Here is a 12,994-nt window from a genome sequence, read left to right on the forward strand (position 1 = left end):
TTCCCCTCTGTTTTTACCTGGTGATCTGGCCAGTAACTCACCTCCTGTATTAGAGCGCCCCCTACTGTGGATGAAAAAGCACAGAGGGCATAGCAGACAGTAGCATTGTCAGTCTGGAGGAGGGTAGTATTAAATGTATTAGCAGATTTAGATCAACTAACAATTTAAAGCCAAACTCCAGCTAAAACTTTATAATCGGTCACAGCAACAGTTTTTTTTTTTTTTGGGATAATAATTTTACATGAACAAATAAAAGCTGATCATTGTAAGCACCTCTGTCAGTAGTTGGTGGATTGATCTCTGTATCTGATACATTCTGCTGGAATGCTTGTTCTTTGAAGAAAAATCAGCCTTACTGGCTGGGTTACCAGGTGAAAATAGAAGAAAGAAAGACTAATGCCCTGTACACACGGCCGGACATTGATCGGACATTCTGACAACAAAATCCAGGGATTTTTTCCGACAGATGTTGGCTCAAACTTGTCTTGCATACACACGGTCACACAAAGTTGTCGGAAAATCCGATCGTTCTGAACGCGGTGACGTAAAACACGTACGTCGGGACTATAAACAGGGCAGTAGCCAATAGCTTTCATCTCTTTATTTATTCTGAGCATGCGTGGCACTTTGTGCGTCGGATTTGTGTACACACGATCGGAATTTCCGACAACGGATTTTGTTGTCGGGAAATTTTATAGCCTGCTCTCCAACTTTGTGTGTCGGAAAATCCGATGGAAAATGTCTGATGGAGCCCACACACGATCGGAATTTCCGACAACAAGGTCCTATCACACATTTTCCGTCGGAAAATCCGACCGTGTGTACGGGGCATGATAAAAAAAAGAAAACAAATGCAGCCATCACATCTAAGAAATGGCAAGCTGCAATATAATGTTTGATTTTGGGTTTAATACCACTTTAATAAATTACTAAGGATGCAAATATATAACAAACAAATTCTGGATCCACTTTAAGCCCTCATGCACACAGGATGTTAAAAAAACGTTATGAAAACGCCAGTATCTTTGCAGTGATTTTTTTTTTTAACTTTTTTCAGCTTTTTTCAGCGTTTTTGCAATAGCGTTTTTGAGCGTTTTTCCGCGTTACCGTTTTTGAGCGTTTTTTTTTTTCAAATTTTTTTTTTTTTTTTCATGGATCAAAAACGCTAAAAAACGTTGGTGAATGACGTTTTTGAGCGTTTTTGAGCGTTTTTCAGCGTTAGAGCGTTTTTACAGCTGGAAAACGTCTTTCAGAACCCACTGGTCCTGGGTTTTTTTTTACAGCTTAAAAACGCCTATGCCACTTGCAGCTCAAAAACGCCTAGGTGGGCATGAAGCCATAGACTAACATAGACAGGCCTTTTTAAGCTGCAAAAAAAGCTCAAAAAAGCAGCTGTAAAAACGTCCGTGTGCATGAGGACTAAGTGTCCAATGCCTGAAGACTAATTATTCTGGATGGATGCCATGAAAGGTCTTTTTTTTTTTTTTTTTGTCCTCTTCCCCAATTCTTTCTTTACCCTCTAAGTCTACTTGACTTTGCTCCAAGCTGAACCACATTGAATATTTATATAACAAAGAGCAATCATAATTAGAACATACGACATTGTTCCGCCAAGAAAAACAACGCTTTAATATAAACGACTGAATTAAACCCGAGCTGGAAAAATCCAAACTCAGAACAAAGTTACAGCAGATTAAACTAGAACTCCTTACCCTCCTTTCCCTGTACTTGGCATCCATTAAATCCAAAGCATGGAGCCCTCAGGCCCTGTTCACACTAATGATGTAAAATTGCAGGCGGAACACACATTTGGGTGCCATTCATCTTTAATAGCGCCGCAAACGCAGTGCGATTTTGCTGTGATTGTTGTGTGACAAAACGCAAGTGTAAAAACACACCTGGCTCAGAGCCAAGCTGCTTTGCCATGACATACGTGCATAGGGCAGCCTATTCGAGTGAACAGGCTGCCCTATGCGCGACATGCAGAATCGCGTGTAAATCGCGCAAACAATTTTGCGAACGTGTGTTTCCGATACATGATGTAAATGGGCCTCATCAATCTTGTGTCTGTCCCCACTCCTTTCATCATGGTAACTGACAATTAGACCCCTTTCACACTGGAGGCGTTTTTCAAGCGTTTTTACGCTAAAAAGATCGCCTGTAAAGCGCCTGAAAAAAGCCTCATCTGCAATCCCAGTGTGAAAGCCCGAGTGCTTTGTACACTGGGGCGCTGCGCTGGCGGGACGTCAAAAAAAGTCCTGCAAGCAGCTTCTTTGAGGCGCTTTAGGAACGGTGTATACGCCACTCCTAAAGCGCCCCTGCCCAATGAAATCAATGGGCAGAGCCGCCGAAGAGCCTGCAAAGAGCCGCAGCACTTTGCGGGCGCTTCTAACCCTTTATTCGGCCGCTAGCGGGGGTTAAAAGCACCTCGCTAGCGCCCAAAAAACGCTGCAAACGGTAAAGCGCCACTAAAACTAGCTGAGCTTTACCGCCGACGCCCGGGTGCCTGCAGTGTAAAAGGGCTCTTAAGGTCTCATGCACACTGGGCATCAAAAATGCCACTTTCAGGCTGGGTTCACACTGGTGCGATCACAGACATTGCATGTAATTCCCACCCCATTGCTGTACACATCACATGCAATGTCTGTGTGATGTGAATTCCGCCATACAGTTTGTATGGCGGAATTCACATCGCATTTGGACCAAAAGGGTGCAGGACCCCTTTTTTTTTTTGGGTCCTCACTGGAATCGGATCGCATGGATGTGATCCTATTTCTGTCTGATTTCACAGTTCGCACTGTGATCTGCGAACCGATTTGGGGGTGTCATTAGCGGTTCGCAGAGGGCGGTGTGAACTGCCTGCGAGGGAAATTCGATGCAGGAAACCCCCGCGCTGGAATCATGCTGGTTCCTGCATCACAGAAGTGTGAACCAAACCTTAAAGGCCTTTCATATTACTCTATTTTTTTATTTTTGCCTCTAAACGCCCCTCTATGTAAGGCCGGATTCACATCTATGCAGGTTACAGTTTGCATATTCCGGGTGCATTTTGCGTTTTTCAATACACATTTTTGATCGATTGAAGTCTGTGGAACCAGAAACCAGAAAAAAGTCCCTTTCCATAAAATGCATAATAGATGCAAACGTGACCCATAGGAAACCGTGTGTTTCTGCTAAACTGAAAACGCACTAAAAAATGCATAGGTATGGACCAGGCCTAAGCCTATGGGGTTGATTTACTAAAGGCAAATAGACTGTGCACTTTGCAAAGTGCAGTTGCACTCTTCAAGAGCAGTTGCTCCAGAGCTTGGTAAATGAGCAGAAGCTCTGCTGACTTCTATCATCCAATCATGTGCAAGCGAAAATGCTGTCTTTAACAGGTATCCTGTTCCCACTTACGGGAGTCTGCGCCGCGGCCCATGACATCACCGGGGTCCCTCCTCCTCCCCCTGCTGCCGGACCAGTAGGAGAGAGGAGCGGGGGCCTCACTCATGCGCAATAGGGTTCCCGGCTTGAAGCCGTAAGGCTACACTACCGGGTTCCCTTACCGGCAATGGCGGGGGCTGCACCCGACAGCTAATGGAAACATCAGCTGCGGTGCCGACATCGCTGGACTCCAGGACAGGTAAGTGTCCGATTATTAAAACCCAGCCGCTGCAGTATGTGTAGCTGCTGGCTTTTAATTTTTTTTTTATGGGCGGACCTCCGCTTTAACCGCACATGCATAGATATGAACCTAACATAACGTAACATAAAAGTAGCATAAAATCACAAGACTGAGGTCCCATTCATACCTGAGCGTTTTCAAAGCTACAAAACACTCAACATTAAAAATCTGTTTGTTTTAATGGTCGCAGCTTACACCAGAGTACTCATTGGTCTGTCACTGGATGCTCATCACTTAAAAAAATACAAGAGCATCTTTTCAAGCGGATGTGGGCATTTTTGACCCATAGAGGTTGATTAACTAAAGGCAAATAGACTGTGCACTTTGCAACGTGCAGTCGCACTCTCCAAGAGCAGTTGCTCCAGAGCTTAGTAAATGAACTTACTTCCATCATCCAATCACGTGCAAGCAAAAATGATGTTTTTTTTTTATTTTCTTTGCACATGATTGGGTATTCTTTGCAAAGTAAAGCTTTAGAGCCCTTTCACACTGGGGCGGTTTGCAGGGGCTATTGCGCTAATAATAGCGCCTGCAAACCGACCCGAAAGTGCCGCTACTTTCATTCCAGTGTGAAACCCCCGAGGGCTTTCACACTGGAGCGATGCGCTGGCAGGACGGTAAAAAAAGTCCTGCTAGCATCTTCAGGGCGGTGAAGCAGTGGAGTGTATACCGCTTCTTCACTGCTCCTGCCCATTGAAATCAATGGGACAGCGCGGCTATACCGCCGGCAAAGCGCCTCTGTAGAGGCGCTTTGCGGTGGTGTTTAACCATTTCTCGGCCGCTAGCGGGGGGTAAAACCGCCCTGTTAGTGGCCGTATACCGACGGTAAAGCGCCGCTTACAATAGCGGCGCTTTACCTCTGACGCCGCAGCCCGCCCCAGTGTGAAAGGGCTCTTAAAGAATTACTAAGCTCTGGAGTAACTGCACTTGCGGAGTGCAACTGCACTTTACAAAGTGTACAGTCTATTTGTCTTTAGAAAATCAACACCATAGACTTCAAAGGGAGTTCCTGGAAAAAAAAAACAGGAAAACGTGTATTATATGTTTTTCAGGCGCTCCTATTGTAAACGTCTATAGGACCAAAAACGGCTGATCCTGCCCAAGTGGATGTCCTGTGTGGTTTATCACTCCCCAAACACCCAAAAAAGCACAAAAAAAGTCTGTAAAATCGCCCGAATACACTACATTCAGATATATATATATATATATATATATATATATATATATATATATATATATTATTTAAATATAGCCTAAAACATAACAATGTAATATAACACAACATAAAATCACAACACTGAAAGCAATGTTCTACTACTATATATATAATTTTTTTTTCTACGTTAGCCACACAAGATCTGCATAGCAAAACTTTGCTACTGAGTATATTGCTGAGAGCAACAGGTGGGACAAGTCACCCAATGCTCAGACTCATAAGCTTCTATCCATCCCACTGAACATTGGATGGAAATTGGACCTACAAAGCTGTCTACAATAGTGAAATGTCCAATGCCTCCAGGAAACAAGATGTTAAATTGCAGACATCTCAGGCTGGCACTGCTGCCGCCTGGGTACTGACCTGTTCGTGCCAAGGGAGAAGGCAAAGAGAGACCAAGGGGCAGGGATGACTTGGTGTCTTGAAGCAGCTGCACTGGCTATCCCTGCCTCTATATATAGCTGTCTGGTGCAGTGCATGCTGGGAGAGGGATCTCTCTGCATATCACAATCCGTAAAGGACAGCAATCTCTCAAGATGTGACCTGCATATCGATGTGAGGCTGGCGTAGGACGGGAGGGGGAAGAGGAGGGGAGGACTGGAAGGCTGGCCACTGCCTGAATGATCCATTCATTCCGTTAGAAGGCATGGCATATCACTGTTCACTATCAAGACATCAATGTTATGGCATGTAGGCTTGTCATGTAAATAGCAGCGCTGCAAAGGATTCTGGGAGTCACGTCTTATCAAATAATGAACCTGTTTATGTCAGGAGGACAGGGATCATGTTTACCTGTACTGATATACATGAATGAGTGTGAGATGAGTAATGTCTCATAGTCTGTACAAATAGTATTCAAAAAGGATCTTGCAAAAATGGTACCTGTTGCATGAAAGCAGGGAAGGGAGCTGAGATACTGTATGTGTTGGTCTGATATTACAGAGAATAAAATCTAGGATTTACAAGAGACTAATGACATCACATTAACCCAAGACTCAAACTTACTCTTGACACAGGGAAGTACATAAAATGGGGGTTGTACTTAAGATGGGGTTGTACGTAAGATTGAGGTTTGTACGTAAGACGAGGGTTGTACGTAAGACGAGGGTTGTACGTAAGACGAGGGTTGTACGTAAGACGGGGGTTGTACGTAAGATTGAGGGTTGTACGTAAGAATGAGGGTTGTACGTAAGACGGGGGTTGTACGTAAGAATGAGGGTTGTACGTAAGACGGGGGTTGTACGTAAGACGGGGGTTGTACGTAAGAATGAGGGTTGTACGTAAGACGGGGGTTGTACGTAAGACGGGGGTTGTACGTAAGAATGAGGGTTGTACGTAAGACGGGGGTTGTACGTAAGACGGGGGTTGTACGTAAGACGGGGGTTGTACGTAAGACGGGGGTTGTACGTAAGAATGAGGGTTGTACGTAAGAATGAGGGTTGTACGTAAGAATGAGGGTTGTACGTAAGAATGAGGGTTGTACGTAAGATTGAGGGTTGTACGTAAGATTGAGGGTTGTACGTAAGATGGGGGTTGTACATAATATGGGAAGTATATAAGATTGGGTGTGTATATGGGAAGTACATAAGAGACCTGCATACTCTTACCTTACACAACACAAAGAGCAACACAATTTATTTCTTAGAGCCCTTTCACACTGGGGCGGTTTGCAGGCGCTATTGCGCTAATAGCGCCTGCAAACCGACCCAAAAGTGCCGCTACTTTCATTCCAGTGTGAAAGCCCCGAGGGCTTTCACACTGGAACGATGCGCTGGCAGGACGGTGAAAAAAGTCCTGCTAGCAGCATCTTCGGAGCAGTGAAGGAGTGGAGCGTATACCGCTCCTTCACCGCTCCTGCCCATTGAAATCAATGGGACGGCGCGGCTAAACCGCCGGCAAAGCGCCTCTGCAGAGGCGCTTTGCGGTGGTTTTTAACCATTTTTCGGCCGGTAGCGGGGGGTGAAACCGTCCCGCTAGCGGCCGCATACCGACGGTAAAGCGCTGCTTACAATAGCGGCGTTTTACCGCCAACGCCCGCCCCAGTGTGAAAGGGCTCTTACAGAGTGACAGTTGTGTACTGGATGTGGAGAAACAAAACTTTCAACAAAATACAGAGTAACATAAGAGTATTCAAAATACCATGAAAGTGAATAAAGGAAAGGAATACAGCGTATTAGAAGGGCGTGTGGAATATGGAGTAATAGAAGTGTGTATGGAATATGGAGTAATAGAAGTGTGTATGGAATACAGAGTGTTAGAAGGGCGTGTGGAATACAAAAGTAATAGAAGTGTGTAGGGAATACAAAAGTAATAGAAGTGTGTATGGAATACAGAGTATTAGAGAAGGGCAAAGAACACACCAGACAGGTCAGGGATAAAGTTGTGGAGAAGTTTAAAGCAGGGTTAGGTTATAAAAAAAATATTCCAAGCTTTGAACACTTCGCAGAGCACTGTTCAATCCATCATCCGAAAATGGAAAGAGTATGGCACAATGCAAACCTACCAAGACATGGCCGTCCACCTAAACTGACAGACCGTGCAAGGAGAGCATTCATCAGAGAAGCAGCCAAGAGGCCCATGGTGACTCTGGAGGAGCTGCAGAGATCCACAGCTCAGGAGGGAGAATCTGTCCACTGGACAACTACAGTACCTGACCGCGAGATTGTGTTTCCAGCGCGATGCCATGGTGCTGGTTCTCGGCGACAGGATACTGTGCATGTCGCGCTGGCTCGCTCATCGGGAAAGGAAAACTTTTTTCCTTTCCCGATGAGTGACAGGCAGTGCTGACAGCTGTCTGGTATGATAATAAGGGGGCCCCCAGATCCCGGCCCCCCACCCTATGTGAATGAGTATGGGGTACATGGTACCCCTACCCATTCACCTAGGGAAAAAAAGTGTCAATAAAAAAAAACACAGTACACAGATTTTAAGAGTAATTTATTAGGCTGCTCCGGGTTCTTCTTCCGACTTCGGGGGGTCTCCTTCCGACTTCTCCCAGTGTTCGGCCTCTTCTCCCGGGCCCCTCCGCTATCTTCGTCCAGCTCTTTTGCCAGCGAGGGGCCCGGTCTGCGTCCGCTGTCTTATCGCTTCTTCTCCCGGGCCCCTCCGCTATCTTCTTCCAGCTCTTTTGCCAGCGAGGGGCCCGGTCTGCTGACGCTGTCTTGTCGCCGCTGTCTCGTCGCTTCTTCTCTTCTTCTCTTCTTCCGATGTTGACACAACGCTTTCTCCGGCTGGAATGCTGTGTGCGAGCTGCGGAGCCATTTATATAGGTGGTGACCCTGCCCCCTTGTGACGTCACGGTCCCAGCATGTGCAGGGACTCTGGGGTCACGCCCCCTTATGATGCCAGAGTCCCTGCGCATGCTGGGACTGTGACGTCACAAGGGGACGGGGTCACCCCTATATAGATGGCTCCGCAGCTCGCACACAGCATTCTAGCCGGAGAGACCGTCATGTCAACATCGGAAGAAGAGAAGAAGCGGCGAGACAACGGCGACAAGACAGCGGCAGCAGACCGGGCCCCTCGCTGGCAAAAGAGCTGGAAGAAGATAGCGGAGGGGCCCGGGAGAAGAAGCGACAAGACAGCGGCAGCAGACCGGACCCCTCGCTGGCAAAAGAGCTGGAAGAAGATAGCCGAGGGGCCCGGGAGAAGAGGCCGAACACCAGGAGAAGTCGGAAGGAGACCCCCCGAAGTCGGAAGAAGACCCCGGAGCTGCCTAATAAATTACTCTTAAAATCTGTGTACTGTGTTTTTTTTTTTATTGACACTTTTTTTTCCCCTAGGTGAATGGGTAGGGGTACCATGTACCCCGTACTCATTCACATAGGGTGGGGGGCCGGGATATGGGGGATTCTCCCGGATTCCGATAAGCCCCCCACCCGCAGACCCCGACAACCAACGGCCAGGGTTGTCGGGAAGAGGCCCTTGTCCTCATCAACATGGGGACAAGGTGCTTTGGGGTGGGGGGGGCCGCAGGGCGCCCCCTCCCCCAAGGCACTCACCCCCCATGTTGAGGGCATGTGGCCTGGTACGGCTCAGGAGGGGACGCTCGCTCGTCCCCACCCCCTTTCCTGGCCGGCCGGGCTGCGTGCTCGGATAAGGGTCTGGTATGGATTTTGGGGGGACCTCCACGCTGATTTTTCAGCGTAGGGGGTTCCCCTTACAATCCATACCAGACCTAAGGGCCTGGTATGCCCCTGGGGGGGGGGGAACCCACGCCGTTTTTTTATTTAAAATTTGGCGCGGCGTTCCGCCCCCTCAGGATTCATACCAGACAGCTGTCAGCACTGCCTGTCACTCATCGCGAAAGGAAAAAAAGTTTTCCTTTCCCGATGATAGAGCCATCTCGGCGCTGGCTCCCGAGACGGGGCTCGCAGGTGTCAAATCTCGCCAAGAAATGCAGCGAGATTGACACAATATCGCGGTCACCTACTGTATTAGTCCTGCTCTCCACAAATCTGGTCTTTATGGAAGAGTGGCAAGAAGAAAGCCCAGTTTGTAGTTTGCGAGATGCCATGTGGGGGACACAGCAAACACGTGGAAGAAGGTGCTCTGGTCAGATGAGACCAAAATGTTACTTTTTGGCCTAAGATCAAAACGCCATGTGTGGCAGAAAACTAACACTGCACCTCACCCTGAATACACCATCCCCACCGTTAAACATGGTGGTGGCAGCATCATGTTGTGGGGAGGCTTTTCTTCAGCAAGGACAGGGAAGCTGGTCAGAGTTGATGGGAAGATGGATGGAGCCAAATACAGGGCAATTTTAGAAGAAAACCTGTTAGTCTGCAAAAGACTTGAGACTGGGGCGGAGGTTCACCTTCCAGCAGGACAACGACCCTAAACATACAGCCAGAGCTACAATCGAATGGTTTAGATCAAAGTATGTGAAAAAGAGGGGATAGGTATGGCGCTGGTCCTATTAAGAGGTGACCTACAACCTCTAAATACTGGAGGGGTGTGTGTCACGGGTGCATTTAGTGCAAAAAGTGACAATAAAAGTGCGGAAAATAAATATTTGTATATTCACAAAAATCCACAAAAAAATCCTACTGTGTAAACTTCCTAACCGCTTATATAATGCATATTTTTATGTTCAAACGAAAATAAAATAAACACAATCCTGTGCAAAACCTGCAATTCAAAGTGACATTCCTGTGCAAAAAAATCCAACATATATGACTGGTGTATATTGTTGCTGTGAAACTGGGTTCAGAAATATGCATATACCGTCCTTAAACCCTGGTGTATAAAAAAGTCCAATAAAGTGACAATGTGCTCCTTCAAATTGTTCTGTGCTTCTTGGAAAACAGTGCTACATAAGAAACGCACTCACCGCTATTATTCACCTTCACAGTATGAGCCTGTGGAGTGGGAGGAAACTTCCTGTCCTGTGTTCTCCAAGTGCCTCCTTGTCTGCGATGTAAGTGGTCTCCTCATTGTTAACCTATTTATTAGAAATCATTAAAAGCGAAAACAGGAAACTGGAGCGATCTGCGCTCCATGGCTCAAAACCAGAAGTGATGCAATGACGCTGTATAGTCCTGCACAGGATTGTTTATTTTTGGGGGGTGTGACACACACCCCTCAAGTATTTAGAGGTTGTAGGTCACCTCTTAATAAGAGCAGCGCCATACCTATCCCCTCTTTTTCACATTTCTTCTAAATTCACCTTAGGGTGAATTTATTGATAGTGTATGCAGCTCCTCATTTTTCATTTTCACCATAAGCACGGGGATCTAATAATTTTTTCATTAGATCAAAGTATATTCATTTGTTAGAATTGCCCAAAGTCCAGACTTAAATAAAATTGAGAATCTGTGGTGAGACTTAAAAAATTGCTGTTCACAGACGCTCTCCATCCAATCTGACAGAGCTTGAGCTATTTTGCAAAGAAGAATGGGCAAAAATGTCCCTCTCTAGATGTGCAAAGCTGGTAGAGACATCCCCAAAAAGACTTGTGGCTGTAATTGCAGTGAAAGGAGGTTCTACAAAGTATTGACTCAGGGGGGGCTGCTGAATACAAATGCACACCGCACTTTTATTTGTAAAAAATTCTGAAAACCATTTATCATTTTCCTTCCACTTCACAATTATGTGCCACTTTGTGTTGGTCCACATAAAATCTCAAAAATAAACATTTACGTTTTTGGTTGTAACATGACAAATTGTGGAAAATTTCAAGGGGTATGAATACATTTTCAAAGCACTGTAATAGGAATGGGGGGGGGGTATACACTACATAATAATTAGAAGGGGGGGTATATGCTACATAATAGGAATGGGGGGGTATACACTACATAATAGGAATGGGGGGTATACGCTACATAATAGGAATGGGGGGTATACGCTACATAATAGGAATGGGGGTACAGTATACACAATGCATAATAGGAATAGGGGGTATACACTACATAATAAGAATGTAGGTTTATGCTGCATAATAGGAATGGGGGGTATACTCTAATAGGAATAGGGGGTATACGCTACCTAATAATTGGAATGTGGTGTATACGTGTCAGGATCTTGGTAGGAGACCGAGTTGCTGAGAGGGCTCCCCTTGCGGCCGAGTGCAGCACAACCCTGAAGGTGATGCAGATGCGGTGCTCACAGAAGCACGGGTTGCCTGGAAGTAGGAGCCGGTGTTGGTGGCTTGATAGAGCAAAGTCACTGGAGGCAACGTGCTTAAGGTCCAAGGAGGGGACCAATGGAAGTCAAATAGGAAATCAGAAGCCAGGCCAGGGGGTCAAACACCGTAAGGCAGTCCGAGAATCTAAGCAACAAGTCCAGGTACAGGAGACAGAGGAATGCGGAGTCCGTTTAGCCAAGCCGGGGTCAGATGCAGGAAGCAGGCAGGAAGAGTCAGAAGCAAGCCGGTGGGTAAGCCAGGAGGTCCAGAGGAGTAGATAACAAGCCGGGTCGGTACACAGGAGGTCCAGAGGAGTAGATAACAAGCCGGGTCCGTACACAGGAGGTCAGGACAACAGGAACACAGGAAGAGCTGATGATCCAGCAATGTGGCACTGCCAGTGGAATGTTTAAATAAACAAGGCGCAGTATCACGTCATACGCGCACCTGTTCCATTCGTGCGTTCGTACCATCGCAACGTTGTCACGCACGCGCATTAGTCCGAATGTGGCGCCAGGCGTCCGCCTAGTAGAAACATTGCACATCTGTGTGCGTTGATGCGCGTTAGCGTGACCTTGCCTGTGCTGGTTTGCTAGCCTAGCAAGACTATGCATAAGGATGAGCCCATTTCCCTGACAATACGCTACATGATAGAAATGGGGGGTATAGGCTACATAATAATTGGAATGTGGCGTATATGCTACATAATAGGAATGGGGGGTATAGGCTACATAATAATTGGAATGGGGGGGGAGTATACGCTACATAATAGGAATGGGGGGTATACACTACATAATAGGAATGGGGGTATATGCTGCATAATAGGAATAGGGGGGTATAGGCTACATAATAATAGGAATAGGGGGTATACGCTACATAACAATTGTAATGGGGTATACGCTACATAATAGGAATGGGGGGTATACGCTACATCATAATTTGAATAGGGGTATACGCTACATAATAGGAATTGGGGGTATACGCTACATAATAAAGGAATCTAGTGGTCCTCCTCACCCTGTGTAAGAATACTGTACACTTTCAGTACTTCTCATAGGTGGTGTTTACTCCTGGCTTAATGACCTCCACACACATCAGGTTTGTTATTTCAGCTGTTTAAGTCCAGAATTACAAAGAACAGAATTTCTAAGTTAGACACAAAAATAACTTACATAAATCAAATATAGAACACCTCTAGGTATCACACACACGGCCATGCAGGGGCCACACAGTGTGCACGGGACCCACTACCACTACATATAATATATAATGAGATACATTAAAAGAGACATACGCACTGACATATGATGGTGTGTGTTTAGGGAAGACGTCACTGCACATGTAGGTGCTTTGCATACCCCCCAGTGGATGGCTGTACGCAGCAACAGTGGGTTCTGGGAATGTCATTACGCAGGCTCTACATGCTGCATGGCACCTGTACAGCATGATCCATGAGGCCCTGTTCTGCCCTTCCTCACAGCAA

General features: G+C 46.4%; 1 protein-coding gene across 2 annotated transcripts in view; it reads right to left on the reverse strand.

Annotated features, from left to right (window-relative positions):
* AK1 (adenylate kinase 1) overlaps positions 1-12,994 on the reverse strand; it is a 176,006-nt gene that overhangs the window by 90,335 nt on the left and 72,677 nt on the right. Inside the window, exon 1 of one of the 2 annotated variants that reach the window (XM_073600460.1) lies at positions 5,247-5,433. The exons of the other annotated variant lie outside the window; for it this stretch is intronic. The gene's annotated coding sequence lies outside the window, so the exon portion shown is untranslated. Of the gene's footprint in view, positions 1-5,246; positions 5,434-12,994 lie in introns of those variants that run through there. 2 annotated transcript variants of the gene reach the window in all.

Source organism: Aquarana catesbeiana, linkage group LG09, assembly GCF_042186555.1.
Source record: "Aquarana catesbeiana isolate 2022-GZ linkage group LG09, ASM4218655v1, whole genome shotgun sequence".
Classification (NCBI taxonomy): Eukaryota; Metazoa; Chordata; class Amphibia; order Anura; family Ranidae; genus Aquarana; species Aquarana catesbeiana.